The 17,096-nt window shown below is 42.5% G+C and overlaps 1 protein-coding gene across 1 annotated transcript in view; it reads right to left on the bottom strand.

Moving 5' to 3' along the window:
* The window catches only part of MALRD1 (MAM and LDL receptor class A domain containing 1), a 450,491-nt gene extending 441,873 nt beyond the window's left edge, over positions 1-8,618 (bottom strand). Inside the window, exon 1 of the mRNA XM_053266536.1 lies at positions 8,598-8,618. The gene's annotated coding sequence lies outside the window, so the exon portion shown is untranslated. The remainder of the gene's footprint in view (positions 1-8,597) is intronic.
* Between the last annotated feature and the right edge of the window lie 8,478 nt (positions 8,619-17,096).

The raw sequence follows: 17,096 nt of genomic DNA, 5'->3' as shown, positions 1-17,096 counted from the left end.
ATTATAAACACAGAGAAATGAGATATATCTTCTGCATAAGGAGCAGTATAATCCTTTTCTTGATTTAAATAATAGATTCATAATTTCTCTCAACACTAAGCTAAATGATGTATTAAAATATTAATAAATATACATATTTAATAATATGACAACCACATGCTAAATTACAGCTGCAGTAATGCTTGGTAATACCCAGGTGACACACTTAACATTAGAAGGTTTATTACTCATTGGAATTCCTTTACTGAATATTATTTTAAAAGATCAGGTTATTAGGACTCCTGAAAAGAATGGCCGACATACAGTAAGTACTCCCACTGAAATTAAGTATTGCCTAACTTGTCCTTTTAATTTCAATGGGACAACTTTCCTCATCATGTCAGCCAGGATCTTTAGGTGATAAGCACTAGGGCATCTAGTTTTGAAGCATCTAAATATAGTTTATTGAGTACATGCTAGACTGACTGAATACCCTAAAAGAACAAACAGTGTCCTTTTGTTGAATGTATTTAGTACAGGGGCGTAGCAAGGTTGGAGTGGGCCCAGAGACAAGATTTTAAAATGCCTCCCCCCACCCCTGCTCACTGAACCTCAGTTCATGAAGTAAAGAAATCTTAAATGAGGCTGAATAGTGGTAACAACAAGCATAGTAAAATTTATATAGACAGATAGATTATAGATATAGATATAGATATTAAAAACCTATGTGCCACAATAGAACATCGTCCTAAATTATTTTTTTAAAGGTTTTGTAAATTGTGGACAATGCAAGTCATTTAATGGTACTAGAGAAAGACATGCTGTTCTGGTAGCTCCAGGTCTTAACACTCACATCCATTTCAGAGGATGAATACAACTGAAGGAAGCCTGGGCGGGTAAGCGGCTGGGGGAGTCAGTCATGTGACTTGCCTCTGGGGGGGGAGGCAGAGGGCTCCCAGACAACTGTCTCCCCTTGCCCTATTATAGTTACACCCCTGATTTAGTAAACTAAATGACACTTTGTATGTATTTTTCCTTCTTGTAGTTCTGGATAGCTGCCTGATATAACGTGGGGAGAGGAGAATCCTGCACAGAGGGAAGACAATGGGTCTGCTAGCTGCTGAAGTTATAGTTGCATGTTGCCTAAATGTGCAAAAATGTGAAAGGACAGAGGGAGATGATTGGTTTGTTCACTGCTTATGTCATAACGGCCTCTAACCCTGCTGGGGGCGGGGAGCCTTTCCCTTACTGCTGTTCTGTAGTGATAGTCAAGCTTGAGGGAGGACTAAGCCTCAATTAGAGTAACTGCTTGGAGTGTGGGCTTCTCCAAATAAGAAAGAAAGCCTGGGAGAATTAAATCCATGTGGCCCAATCCAGAAAAAGGGGCAGGGTTTACTGGACAACAGCCTATAAATGAGTAGTGGAGGTGTGTGTTGAGAGTTCAGTTCTTTCCTGGAGACCTCTGAAGGAGGTCTGATCAGCAGCTACTGTAGGAAAAGGGGATAACAGCAGCCTTGGGCTGGGAATCAACTAGAAGTTTCTTACCTGGAAGTAGGAAGCATACGGGCCAGTTTAGTTAATAAATAATAATAAACTTTGTTAGTCACCTCATAACAATTTTTTATCTGGATGGCAGCATTAACACATCAAATAAAATCACAATACATTAAACACAACATTAAAAACACATACATTAAATCACAACCGTCCAAAGGGGCAAAATAATACAAAATGCAATTAAAAGGTGTCTAAATTTCGTGCAGCTGATGAAGCACTGGCGTAATATGACCAAAACATCCAGTCCCACTTAATAAACTTGCAGCCCTATTTTGTACCAGCTGCAGTTCTTGGACTCTTTTCAAAGGCAGCCCCATGTACAATGCATTGCAGTAATTCAAACGAGAGGTTACCAGAGCATGAATAACTATGGCCAAGCTATCTCTATCCAGGTAAGGTCACAGTTGGTGTATCAGCCCAAGCTGATAAAAGGCATTCCAAGCCACATAGGACACTTGAGCCTCTAGTGACAGCTCTGGATCGATGAGCACCCCCAGACTGCAAGCCTGGTCCTTCAGGGGGAGTGCAGCCCTATCTAGAACAGGCTGAATATCATCCACACAGGCAGAAGAACCACCGACCAGCAGTACTTCTGTCTTGTCTGGACTGAGTCTCAACTTGTTCACCCTCATCCAGTCCACTATTGCATTCAGGTAGTGATTCAGGACAGTCACTGCCTCACCTGTGTCTGATGAAAAAGAGATATACAATAAATGTCATCCGCATACTGATTACACATCAGGCCAGATGGCCTCTCTCTTTCATGTAGATGTTAAATGGCAGAGGGGAAAGAATTGAACCCTGTAGAACTCCAAAGCACAATGCCAAGGGATTGAGCAGTAATCCCCCAGCACCACCTTTTGGAAACGGGCCTCAAGGTAGAAGCGGAACAACCTTCAAGCAGTGCCTCCCACACCCAACCTGGCCAGCCTATCCAAAAGGATACCATGGTCAATGGTATTGAAAGCCGCTGAGAGAGCCAAAAGTATTAACAGGGTTGCATTCCCCCTGTCTCTCTCTCCACAGGTCATCCCACAAGGTGACCAGAGCAGTTTCTGTTCCAAAGCCAGGCCTGGAGCCTGACTGAAATGGATCTAGATAATAAGCTTGACGCATCAGACAAATTGTGCTTGGATCCAACTGCATGATTCTTGTAGTTTCTGGGGAAGGGGTTTACTTGAATGGAATCAGCAGTCGTTGATCCCGCTATAGTTTTCCTGTTCATCCAGTTATTGTTGTTATAGAGTGTCACTCCTTATTGGGTCCTGCCCTAGCCACACGCTCTTGAAGGCCTAAGACTGCTCAAGCCTTTCTTGTAGGGAGGTGTTTTCCACTTTACTCTCCCAGATATTCCGCTGGAAGGGTGAATCTGCTCTTTTAAAGAGTGGGTGGTGGCAGCCTACCCAGGACTCCTCACAGCTAGAGGAGGGATTTTGTATCCCCCCCCCCACTTTTGATCATTAACTTTTTCTTACACCCTTTGTTGATGTTTCCTTCATGTGTAGGATAAATATATGGAGGGAAAGCAGGACGGTGCTTGCTGGACCCAGTCCTTGACATTGCTGTGCCCTGCTCCAACCTCTGTGCTTTAGCTGGAAGATCTGGAAATGGGTGCTTATGCACATATATCTGTATGTAGATGGTAACTCCTCCAGGCACAGGATTCCTGACTGCATGGAGTGCCTATGTTGTGTGCACATAGGTACCTTTTCAGACCTAATGTATGGAGGCTGACAATGGAGCATGCAGGCTGTAGTGATGAGGCAAGGCTGGTGGGCACAGTCTTACACCCTTCACGTGTTTAGTGTTAGGAACATCTTTAGAAGACTCTAGTAGAATAGGATATTTGGGGACTTTCTCAGGTGAAATATTTCATGTTCCTTATACACAGTCTACGGTATTACTTTTCCCACACTTTAAGCTTCGTGACAATACTTTTTCTAAACAGTTCTGATGACGCAATGCAAGATTATGGAGATGACAAACATGCCAACTCCTATGCCCACAAACTATTATAAATCTCCCCTTCTCTCTGCTGCCCCTGAATACATGTCCCTGAGAGTGGGGGGGATCTTCAGGGACATATTTTTAGAGAGCACTGGGGACAGGAGGAGGAGAAGGAAGGGGAATTGGTGAATCTTTGGGGGAATCACCGTTATGAAAAGTGCACACACACACACAAACACAGAGTTAGTCAATATGCAAGCCAGAGATTTGAAGCATTTATGTATTGTATTCAACCAGTAACACAATACAGCATGGAAAGGCCTTGTAGACTACAACAGCTGCAATGTCAGAAGGTATAGGTTCTGAAATATTTTCAGACTGATGGTTTTTTGCAATTATTTTGTCTATAAGATGTTTGTCATGACCAAAGTATCATTTTCTTCGCGTCTACCCTCCGCTTGTAAGAACTAAATAGATTAATAAATGTTTTCCCTCTATTTACAGAGGAAAATAACTCCATGGTGTTGTTTTTTTAAAATAAGCCAATTTAAAGAAGATTTATGGGCTTCCATCTGAGCAGCTAGCTTAACGAGAACAATGAACAATCTTCTTTCAGAGACAGGAACCAATATACATTTATGCAGACGTAAATTCAAAACTGCACTCCACAGTATCAGTCAATACTTCCATCTGCTGGCCCAACCACATAGGAACATAAGAAGCTGCCATATACTGAGTCAGACCATTGGTCTATCTAGTTCAGTATTGTCTACATAGACTGGCAGCGGCTTCTCCAAGGCTGCAGGCAGGAACCTCTCTCAGCCCTATCTTGGAGATGGCAGGGAGGGAACTTGAAACCTTCTGCTCTTCCCAGAGTGGCTCCATCCCCTGAGGGGAATATCTTGCAGTGCTGACACTTCTAATCTCCATTTCATATGCAACCAGGGTGGACCCTGCTTAGCTAAGCGGACAAGTCATGCTTGCTACTACAAGACCAGCTCTCTCCACAAGTGATAAGGACGTGCACACCATTATTGTGCACATATTAAACTAGTTTAAACTAGTATTTGTTCACATATAGAGGAGCAATGTGGATGAACCACTTCACCATGTGCTTAGGGAAAGGCACCCCAGCAGGTGGTGTTGAGATGGGGCCATAGCTCAGTGGGAGAGCATCTGCTTTGCATGCAGAAGACCCCAGGTTCAATCCCTGGCATCTCCAGGTAGGGCTAGGAAAGACTCCTGTCTAAAACTTTAGAGAGCTGATGCCAGTCAGTATAGACATGACTGAGCTAGATGGACCAATCATCTGACTCAGTCTAAGGCAGCTTCCCATGTTCCTTTGTCTATCGTATGTGGTCAGGTCCTGGAGGAAGTATAATCCAAACCAGTCTGGGCTGTGCTATAGACTCATTAGATAGCCTTAGCAAGACTTTCAGCCTCAGCTACTTCATTTATTTATTTATTTATTTATTTATTTATCGTTAGATTTATATACCGCCTTTCATTAAAAACAATCCCAAGGCAGTTTACAGCAAAATTTAAAAACAAGATTGTAAAAAAGACACAATTAAAATATTAAGCTACAATTATAAAACAAATCTGATTAAAAATTTAAAACAAAAGCATAAAAGTAATAGAGAGTACAAAGAGCAGCAGCAGAGACAATCAAATAAAAGCCACGATACAATATACAATCTGGGTATAATACTTACAGCTTGTTGTAAGGATTACAAGAAGCCAGGTAATGTGAGTGCTTTGAATACTTGAAAGCACTATAAAATGCTAAGTATATTCCTTTTAACAATTGCGCAAACAAATTTTATGGCTTCAGGGGGAGTTTCCATGCAAATAGCAGCCCCAGGGGTCCCAATCCAGATCAAGGCCATGGCCTTTGCCACGCATTGTAAGCCTGATCCATTCCTGGTCCCCCAGCAATGCTATTTTTTTTTTAAAAAAAATCTCAAACACACCAAGGTTACACATGTAATGTAACATCTAGTTTGGCTTCCCTGGGATCAGATGGTGGAAATGAGAGACAGAGCTTTATATCATCATTATGCTGATGACATCTTAGCCCAAACTTCCAGATGACCTCTCTCAGTGCTTTCATGTAGATTTTTTAAAAAGTTAATTAATGTTTACCATATGAAACTGTCTCATTTTGAATCAGACTTTTAACTTATCTATTTCAGCTTTGTATGCACCAGGAGTTTCCAACCTGTGGTACTCCAGATGTTGATGAATTACAACTCCCATCACCCCCAGCAACATCTGGAGTGCCACAGGTTGGAAACCCCTGGTCGAACTCACAGGCAGCAGGTGCCCAAGGTTTCCCATATTTATAGATTGTGAGCCCTTTGGGGACAGGGGCCCATCTTTATTTTTATTTATCTATGCAAACCACTTTGGGAACTTTTGTAGAAAAAGTTGTATATAAATATTCATCATCGTCATTGACATGGGTCTTTTCCAGCCCTATTTTAGATACCAGGGATTGAACCAGGGATCTAATATCTGCAAAGCATGTACTCTAACTCTGACCTTGGAACTCTCCCCATATTTAATAGAAGAACTTGCAGATGCAAGGTAATATCCTGGAAAAGACTCCTCTCTCACATAGGAGGGTATGTATTTTCAAGAATGATACCATGGTGCAACAAAGAAGAGCATACTTTCCCCTTCAAACTATTTTTTTGTTTGCATTCAAATTTATGCATCAAATAAAGAAGGAGACCAATCAAATAAAATAAAGAAGTAAATTACAATACACATGCTTAATCTGCTGTGATTTCTTTAATTGGTTGATAGCCCTTGGAAGCCAAGCATTGGGGATTTGTATACATATCCCAATTGTTATCCAACAAATACCTGCCAATTAATTTTTTATAAGGTAGATTTTTCAAACACCACTTTGGTCCCTCATGAGTATTACAAGATGAGAAGTTAGAGCCCAAGTGAAAATCTGATCCAGTAATGCTTTAATACCTATCACAAAGGCATGCACGAGCAAAAATGTCAAATGTATTTCTCAGCTCTCTGTTGCTTTCAGTTGGAGCTCCACAAATCAATTCTAACCAAGTTTAATATGATTCCGTGTAAGCATAATATTTTCTCCCATAAAATCAATGTCAGACCATAACCTATGCATACTATTTTGGCTGAGATCTGCAATCCATATGATTTTTATTTTTGTGACAATGGAAATGGGATTCCTTTGAAGCAAGCAGGATTGCAATTTGTTACTTTGAAATGGTGCCCTGCTCACTTGATAAAACTTTTTTCCACATGATACCATCCAGCTCTCCAGAAACACCATTTGCCTGATTAATATAAAGTGTGCCAAGAACAAACTCACCAAGCTAATAGCAGCTGCAACTACCTAGAAAGTACTCTTATGATTGCGACAGTATCTATTAGGACTGTGCAAGGTCAGGTCAGTAATGTCAGACATGGTCTGATATGGGCCGTGTTAGAAGGTGTTGGGGATAAGTCAACCCCAATGTAGGGAAGTCTATGTTGGATTGGAGTTTTTTGCCTTTTTAAAAAAACCTCATATTAACAAGTGGAAAGTTTTCTGGGTTTTACATCACTTCCCCTGAGATTCTCAGACGTTACATCACTTTTCTTATGCATTTTCTCTGTGAGTATAATTTCCAAGTTACTTTTTAAAAAATAGTTTTAATTCAATATAGTGTTCAGCCATTCTTGCCTACTGGAATGCCAACTTTCAGAGCTCCTGGGCTAGCCTTTGGGTTTTGTTTGTTTGTTTGTTTGTTTGTTTTTAAATTCCCCATAAAAGTCTATGGGAAACTTTGTTGATCAAAAAATCAGCGGGATTTTTTTTACCCTGACCTTCTGAAGTATCCAAAAGGACCTGAACCAACGTCTGGGGCTCTGGATTCGACATAATATCTGCAGCCAGGCACAGCCCTATTATCTATGGATACCTTACTGTATGCCTTACTGACAGACATTGCATCATGTCTTACTATTAGATATAGAACCACCCTGTCTAGAGCAGGGTTTCTTAGCCTTTTTGTGTGTACAGACCTCCCATATCCTCAAGTATTACCCATGTACCCCACCCCTTTTAAATATTTTCTTAAGGTTCCCGCAAACATTAGAGAGGGGGAAAGCACTCAGGATATTTATTTTCAAGACATTTATTCTGGTTCTCCAGGAATAAAATTAAGTTCAATGCAGCAAAGATGAACCACCACATACCCCAAGTTGAGAACCCCTACTCTAGAGCTAAGTATCCAAAAATCACACTGAAAGTTTAAGCAGCCTGGTTTTCCAAGGTGGAAGATAAAAGGTCTCTCTGCACCAGTGTGACACAAGGAGCAGAATACTCTAGACAGGGGCATCGCTATAATAGAATCAAGGGGGAACAAATGTCCCTAGGCCCCTGAGGGAGAGGAAACCATCAGTTGAGCAGCAGCTTACTCTTTGTTCTCCTCCTCCTGCCTCTCTAAAGAAGAAGGGGGCCAGGGGCCCATCATCCCTTTTTGCCCCAGGGCCCACTGTAACCTTGTTACACCCCTTCCTCTAGAACAGATATTCCAGCTACTTTTGATGGCTAAACACACAAGGGATTAAGGATGTGCATAAACTGGTTGGGCGCTCCTTTTCTGGAGCATCAAACCGGTTCGGATGTCTGGTGTTCAAGCTGGTTCAGAGATGGGAGGTTCTTTAAGGGGCAGGAAGGATGCCCTTACCACCCCTGGTGCTCCCCCCCGGCCAGTGCGCTCCCCAGAAGTGTTGGTATGGGGCTGCAGCATATCTCCCTGCAGCCCCGGTAAGCATCGTACCAGAAGTGGCTGACGCGTATGCTTGATGTGCACACGTTCGGCCACTTCCGGTACAATGCTTACCAGAACTGCAGGGAGATACGCTGCAGCCCCACACCAACACTTTTGGGGAGCGCACTGGCCGGGGGGGAGCACCAGGGGTGGTAAGGGCACCCTCCCTGCCACTTAAAGAACCCACACACAGACACCTCCTGGAAGTGCACGAACCAATTCATTCACCCTACAAGGGATGTGCTAAGGCAGTGCTTGAATTATAGCGGGAAAAGTAGGGCTGTCCTTAGTGAAATCCAGAAAGCTTACCTTGATTCCATCCAATACATGTCCCTGCCCCAGCCTTCTGAGGAAAAAAGAAAAACAGTCATTGAGAAGACTGCAGTAAATCCCTGCTCCTCTACTCCCCCTTGTTTCCCCTGCCCATCAATATCACTGAGTTACTCGCCACTTAGGGTGCTTTCAGAATTCTCAATTTTTCTCCCAGTTCTGGATGTTTTGATGTTGTTTTGCTAAGTGGAACTGCTGCATGAGGAATTCTTCATTATTCCATGTTTTCTACATTTTATGCCGTGGATGCTCCATTTACCCTAGCTTCCAGTTCCTTCAGCAGAAGTGCAGTAAGGTCTTAGAGAGGAGAGCTGGTCTTGTGGTAGCAACAAGCATGACTTGTCTCCTTAGCTAAACAGGGTCCACCTTGGTTGCATATGAATGGGAGATTTGATGTGTGAACACCCTCAGGGGATGGAGCCGCTCTGGGAAGAGCAGAAGGTTCCAAGTGCCCTCCCTGGCAGCATCTCCAAGATAGGGCTGAGAGAGATTCCTGCCTGCAACCTTGCAGAAGCCACTGCCAGTCTGTGTAGGCAATACTGAGCTAGATAGACCAATGGTCTGACTCAGCATATGGCAGCTTCCTATGTTCCTAAGGTTTGATTGGGCCCTCGGGCAAAAAGTTAAGATGGGCTCCTGCCCCGACCCCTGCCTTCTTTGGAGAGGCAGGAGGTGAGAGGATAGAACAAGCTGTCAACCAGCTGGTGTGGGGCTCTATTCCTTAGGCACTTGTATCCCTCTCCACTATTCAGTTATAGCTATGCTCCTGTACTTCAGTTCAGTTTTGCCTTCTGTGTACTCTTTGATAACACACATACACACAAATCACTGAAAAAAGCAGTATTTGAGTTAGTACATTATCAAATCAAGACTGTGTGTGCGTGCATGTGTGCTTTGCTTTACTGTACACATACACTTGTGTTCACTGATAAAAACACCAGAGCCGCTCTCAGAGTCATATTTTTTCAGTCACTTGGGGCAAATTGTTAGCTACCCACTGCTGCGCAACCTCATTCAGTAGCTGGGGAGCTCTGTTGTGCAGACAGAACTTCCCGGTGCATTTAGGTAATTTTGGAGCCTGGACCTAAAGGCCCTTGGAGCCCCCCACCCTGCTGGAAGCCCCACTCCTGTTGCAAGTTAAGCATCATCCCCCTATACACACACTGTGACACACATAGAATTTTTAACACGTGAGGTATATTTGTGCAAATATGCAGTAGAAGAAATATTTCAGCACATAACATATTCCCATCCCACATTTTTCTTTCCCCACTCCCCACTCTATCTCTAAAGCACCCGGCACAGGTCACAATTGCACTTGGCCGCCCAGTGCTGTGCGGGTCAGCAGTGACCATACCACCCAGGACAGTCTAAAGAGGATATGGGGGGCACCAGGGGATGTGGAGGCCCTGGACTTTTGGCCCGGAAGTCCAGGGGTAAGAATGCCTCTGGCACTGGGTATCAACCAGTGTATTTTGCCACAGAAATTGATCTCCTCAGTGGTCAGGCTTCAAAATAAAGCTGTATCCTTAAAATGTGAAATCCCTGGCTCCTCCACAAATTTCCTCCTCAAAAATAATTCACTTTTCCTTGTGAGTGAACCTGTAGTCAACATAGGAACATAGGAAGCTGACATATACTGAGTCAGACCATTAGTCTATCTAGCTTACTATTGTCTTCACAGACTGGCAGCGGCTTCTCCAAGGTTGCAGCCAGGAGTCTCTCTCAGCCCTATCTTGAAGAAGGAAGGGAGGGAGCTTGGAACCTTCTGCTCTTCCCAGAGCGGCTCCATCCCCTGAGGGGAATATCTTACAGTGCTCACACTTCCAGTCTCCCATTCATATGCAACCAGGGTGGACCCAGCTTAGCTAAGGGGACACGTCATGCTAGTTACCACAAGAACTCAGAGAGTTCACACACATACAGTTGTTTTTACAGTTATGGGGGGGGAGCCAAACCAAGACCTCTCAGTAACACAAAAGTGTGAAGTGGCTGGTGAGAAAACCAAAGAGTTTTAGACACCTTTCCCCCTCAGAAGCAGGAGTTGTGACTGTCCTGAGACAGTATTCTTCAAGCTGAGAATTTCCTGCTCTTTTTATTCAAGCCCTCCTCTCCCACACCTCACAACTGAGTTCTATTAGCTCTGCCCACCCGGTTGTCTGTTAAGTGCCTTTTTAGTCCACAGACATTTTTGTTAGCTGCCCCAGAGAACAGTTTGTTATGGGACATCCATATAAAGTCATCATTATTGGGGCAGGGGGTGGCTGCTGCAGTTGAGCTGAAGGTAGAAAATGAGCTGCAGGTATATTACTTGTTCATGCTTTCCACCCCACCCAGACTGCCTAACTCTCCCTCTATGCTCACCCCACCCTGAGCTGCATGGGCTACCATTTGCCCAGTTGGTGATAGAAATTATGGAGGCTTGTGATCTCTCTCTAATATATGTTTTATTTACAAATATTGAGGATCAGATGGAGTTGAAATAGCAGAACACTCCAACAAACAGCAACAGGTTACATCAGATCTCCAAATTCTAAGGCACTTCAGCTAGCTCTCTCTCTCTCTCACTCTCTCTCTCTTTTTCTGCATGCTTTCCTGTATTTGGCTATTCAGGTGTTACTGTTATCTGTACAAACTCCCATTAAATCCAATCCTCTACGCTGTGTAACTGCACTCCCTCCTTGCCACAAGGACAGTGTTCATCTGAAGATACAAAACACTGAAGCCAGAGACAGATCTTCCCCATTATTAGGAGGGTCCTCAGTACACCTAATCACAAGAAGAAACTCTCCTTGAGTACAGTGTTCATCTTTCCAGACAAATGCTGTACTTGTGGGCAGGGCAGGGTGGGATTCTGTACTGCCCAACGTTCATATTCATAGAGAGGATCTCTCCCCGAGTACATCACTTGTCTTCAGACAAATACAACCCTCATGGTCAGTGGAAGTGGGGCTCTGTATAGTGACACCATAGCTGGAAGGGCTCACTGGTGTATTGTGTTGAAATCATGTGCACTGTACAGTTACAGTAATACCTGAATAAGGGTGCCTTCTCCTTCTGATCAACTGCCTGTTTTCCAGGCTATTTTGTTGTTGCTCCTTAAGACAACCCCCCCCCCCATCAGCTGACAGATAGATGTGGTCTCCACCATCATGGTACTTCAGAGCTCTATTTGGAAACATCCTCTGGTCTCCTGAACTATCAGCCAGTGATCTACCTAGGAAAAGAATTGGCCAGCTAACATTCATAATCATCCCAAATAAATTACAAAATACAGTGAGCAGTTCGAGATATCACCATTCTTAGTAGACATCTACCCTTATTTATCAAGCTGCAGAATAATAAAGATGTTCTGTAATCTTTACTAGCATGATGGAAATATTTGGACTGGGTGTGGATTATTGCCAGAGCTGTCATCCAGTAGACATTTCAGCCTAGTGATAGTGATAGTCATCTGCTCTCTGCCGAATAAAACATGCATTACTGCTTTAATTGATTTGATGTGAATTGGCAGCATCACTGCTGCACTCTGGCAGAAGAGCCAGAAATGTTGGTCCTGGGAAATAATGTACAGAGGAGCGATGACATATTTAGCCAATGAGAGAAGCCTCTTCCCATTGCTGTCTAGCTATGAAGCACTGACAGCAGTGGGACCAATTTATATTTACTACAGTTGGGTAATTACTGAAAAGCAAGTACCCCATCAATGTTTATTTCAGAAATGAAGTTGTTTCAGACAGCCATGGCCTGATACGATGCATAGATACTCAGCACATCAAATAATTACTCATAAGTGAAGAATAGATTTTAATGTTTGCACACAAGTTTTGCAGAGCTGCATAAGAAGAATATCATTAGGAACATGTGGTTGCTAGAGGTGTAGATCATCTGAACCAATCCTTATATAAAAATCATATGACAAAGCAAAGTTTACCATCCAACTAGTGGGACAATGACAGCTATTTTGATAAATCCTCAGTTTTCTACATTTCCAATGAATACTAGTGGAGGAACAGAGAATTTCCTAGGGAAATCTATATGTAACAGTGAAAGAGGAGAGAATCTCAGGCATCTCTCAAGGAACAGGCATCTCAGGGAATATAGTCACCATCCATATTGTATGGGAGAAAGTTGCAAAATAAGTGGAGGCTATCACATAGTGCATCTCTCCGCCTACAATCCACATCAATAGCATTCACCAGCAGAAGAAGGAATTCACCCCTCTGAACATGCCCTTCCACCCTGGACCAACAGGAATAGGTTTTAGAGCCTAGAGATTTTTGCCTGCTCTTACATGATAATGGAGTGGTGGCCATTTTGTGTAACTTTATTGGGAGGAACAGGGTCAAATCACGCATCTATAAACATGCCTAACCATTGGGACTGATAGGTATAGGTCCCAGCCCCAGAGCCATCTTGTTTTACAGAGTCACAGTTTCTCACCCTGCTGTGCAATCATGGGATCCACAAGCAAAACTCCTAAGAGATCTTTGGTGCCAACTGTGAAACTGCCAGTTGTGAAAGTTAACTCAAAAAAAGTTTTTTAAAAATTCATTATTATTATTATTAATTTATTTGATTTCTATACGGCCCTTCCAAAAATGGCTCCGGGTGGTTTACACAGAGAAATAATAAATAAGATGGATAGTATTAGTTCTGATGGTCAGAGGGTTCTTCTGCCAACCAAGTGTTCAGAGGACGAAGACCAAGAAATGTATGAAAAGTGGTTGCAACTAATAATGGCATTTGTAGCAGAATCTCCTGAAATGTGGGTAAATATGGTTGCAGGAAAATGTTATCAGTGGCTGGAAATCTGCAAATGTGATGGGGATCTGTAAAAAGAAACTGAAAATGTGTTCATTTTCTAGGAGGGTGATACAAGTTTATGATCAGGAGTTATTCCTTAATGTATGGCTTTTAGCAATGTGGGACATGGCAGCACCAGGAAACATGCACATTAAGGTGCACAGGAAGATTGGGGGGAATGAAACACACATTTTAAAACAAAAGGTTCCCCACCCCACCCAGTTTAGGAATCAATTGCTGTGAAAACTCATCAGGCTTCTTGTATTACTATGTAAAGTTTTCTGGGACTTCACATTGATGCCTCCAAGTATGTTCAACCCAGAAAATGGAAGTCCGCTATTAAATGTCTTGTGAGGACAATGGTGCATGGAATTTTGAAGCATTGTCTGTAAGAGTACACATATGATTCCTGTATCGGATGTATGATTGAAGTGTCAGCTCAGACTGCTCACAGATGCATCAATTGGACTGAAAGGAATTTCTCCAGAAATCTTAGAATTCTGTGCTCCATTTTAAATCAGTTTTGCATACTGCTACTATAATTGCTTATATTTTGAAAATCCTTATGTTAATTCAAGAGGAAGTGAATCAAGTTTTTAATATGGTAACAAAGTCTAGGGATACAGCTAAGCCTCCGAAAGTTTTTGAAGAACTAACATTTGATATGTGGGTGTTAGAACATGTGAATGTTGCAATTCAAAAAAGAAATGTCAGAGTTTAAGATTTTGCAAAAAAAAAAAAAGAAGAAAGTGTTATGTTCAGTTGCCTCAACAATCAGGCCTTGTCTCCTGCAATGGACAAAAACCAGCCCATAGTGTTGATGAAAGCAATGGCATCTTTTTTAAATGCTGAAGGTCTTGCACACTAGTAAGGTTATATTTGTTTCCTACAGAACAAACAAATTCTTCCTACAGAAGACTTTGTTGATATTCATTGGACTAAAACACCTAGATCTTCCTTTTCATTGAGGGGTAAAACTGACTCTGATAATTTTGTATTTTAAAAAAAATACTCTTTATATGCAGCCTAGAAAGCCGACTAGGTTTCCCCTTTCCCATCATGCAAAAAATCTTATCAGCAATCAAGCCAAAGCAGCTATTCTGGTAATAACTTTTTCCATCAAAAGATTTTTATGAAAATCCTGTTCTTTACTCTATAAACCTGACAGGTTTGTTTCCCTCCCAAAGGTAAACATACCTCTCAGGAACAAAATAGTAACTGCTTATGTAAATGGTACAGTCTATAATACTAGTGTAGGATTTTTGCTCTTTAAATAGCAAGGACTTGGGAACATCTCCTCAAAATGGTAAAAATGTTTTTAACAACCTACATATAGTTTAGCTTGTGAGTTGTGTTGAAAGGAAGCTCAATGAAGCAGCATGTGAGAAAGCAAGTAATGAATTCAACAGTGTGTCTGTCTTATAAAATTAATGGGTGTTATATATTCCAGGAGGAAGACCAATCATGGAAACTACGCAGCCTAAGAGAATGCAGCATTTTAATAAAGAGCTTGTTTACAAGCTCTATACAAACTATTGTACAGTATTCTGCATAGATAATAATTGTATACAATGTGGTGTGTTGAGTAATTCTGTATATTTTCAATTATTGCAGAGAAAATCCCAAACACCCCACCTCCTGTTCCAAAAGAACCCAAGACATCAGTTTTCTCAAGCCCCATGACAATGGTAAAGAAACCAAAAAGGATACAAAAAGGAAGCATGTTCTAATGAAGCAATTGGAAAGAGCATTTTGTTCATCTGTAAAACTGAGAAGGGTTTTTTCCCCTTTGGTGGTTATTTATTTGATTTGATGTATTTGCACACTGCCCCAAACTTCCATCTCTATGTGCTTTATAGCAACATAAAACAAATTAAAACCACAAGTCAGGTTAAAAAGCTTGGGTGAATATATGTGTCTTTAAAGACTTTTTAAAAACTGTAATGGCTTATGTTTTTGTTTGCAGTTAACCTCGTGGACAGCCAGCCCGCCCTCAAGAAATCCAAAGCAGCATGTGAGAAATCTGAACATAAGAACATAAGAACAGCCCTGCTGGATCAGGCCCACGGCCCATCTAGTCCAGCATCCTGTTTTGCACAGTGGCCCACCAGATGCCGCTGGAAGCCACAGGCAAGAGTTGAGGGCGTGCCCTCTCTCCAATTAATTAAACTCTGTACTTATTTTGGCAGAGATATAACAATACCAAAGTTTCCAACTTTTGCAAAGATATTCTGACCATTTTGCTTGAGAAATTTTTCTGTAACTCAAAAACTTATTTTGTGCATTTTAAACAACTTCCAGCTATTTTAACAGCCAAAAATTTGAAAGTAGGCAAGTCTTCATGAAGCATGAGCTCCAAGGGCGCAGTTGGTAGTGCATGGCACTTATATAAAAGCACAATGCCATGATTGTGAGGTTGAGTCCCACCTGAGGTACTAGTTTGGTTCCGCAACTGACATAAGTTCTGTGTTTCATTCCAATATAAGTTCTTCCGTTAAAGTCAGAACCCTGAGCAAGAAAGCTGCTTGGGCTTTTAAAATTATTCAGACTTACAACAACCCTACGAGGTCGGAGGTGGACTGATTTATAGTTTTATAGCCATTCTGACTCCGATGCAAAAACGGTTCTTGTTTTAGAACTCTGCCAAGAAGGCAGTCCATGCTGATGCGGTGCAAGATCAGATGGCTTCACAGACAAAAACCATCCCCAAAACGTAACAATGATGACTGTGATGATGAAACAAGCCCACCCCGATTGGAGTGGAGCCTCAGGATGGATAGTATGCTGCTCAGTTACGCAGAGTAGTTCAAGGCGGCAGCAGCAGAGTGCTACAAGCTTCTGGACAAGTATGAAACAGATGCCAATAATCATCTCAGAATGGTTTTTCAGAGTATAGTGGAATTGAAGATGTATTGCAAGGGTGTAGGCAGTTGTGAGCCACCTAGAAGGTCGGACCAAATTAAAAACCAGTTCATGTACTGTTAAAACATCTACCTGACAGTAGGGCAGGGGCATGAACACATGTAGGGGCAGAAAGCCTCAGCCTTGAGAGCAAAACACAACTATTGGCATAGACATAATTAAAGTGATATAGAGGGCTTAAATAAACCTTTATGTGCCCTCAGCCATCCTCTGAAGCATGAACGGCTGCTAATCAATTTGAGTCCCAGCCCATGGCACCCTCTTCAGCAGGATCCAATCCTGAGTCATTGGAATCCCAGAGATAGGGGCAGCGTGGGGGTTGGGGGTAGGAACCAAGAAAAAGATGCAGTCCTGGATAATCAATAACTACCAAACTGATACTGAAATAAGTTCTATTATAAATGGAATATAAACAAACATGATACAATGAGGTGGAGAGGCACTATGACCTTAGGGCCCGGTCCATAGCCTCCAAGGCCCACTGCCCTGCGGTGCCGAAAACGTCAATAATTCTAGCCGCCATGTGCACTGCTGTGGGGTGTGTGGGGGTGAGCCAAGCAGGCTCCCCCCACCCCCATCCTGGCAACGGCAGCGGATGGAGCGGGAGCGGCCACTGGGCCTGGCTGTTCAGCCCAGCAGCCCTTGAGAACTGCAAGGCGCTCCAGTGCACCTGCCTCGTTAGGATAGAGTGCCGCGAGCCTGTGAGATCGGGGTTTACAACACTCTATTCCAACTGTGCAGGCACACTGA

This window comes from Hemicordylus capensis, chromosome 6 (assembly GCF_027244095.1).
Source record: "Hemicordylus capensis ecotype Gifberg chromosome 6, rHemCap1.1.pri, whole genome shotgun sequence".
In the NCBI taxonomy this organism is placed as follows: domain Eukaryota; kingdom Metazoa; phylum Chordata; class Lepidosauria; order Squamata; family Cordylidae; genus Hemicordylus; species Hemicordylus capensis.
This window is presented reverse-complemented; position numbering and strand designations above follow the sequence as displayed.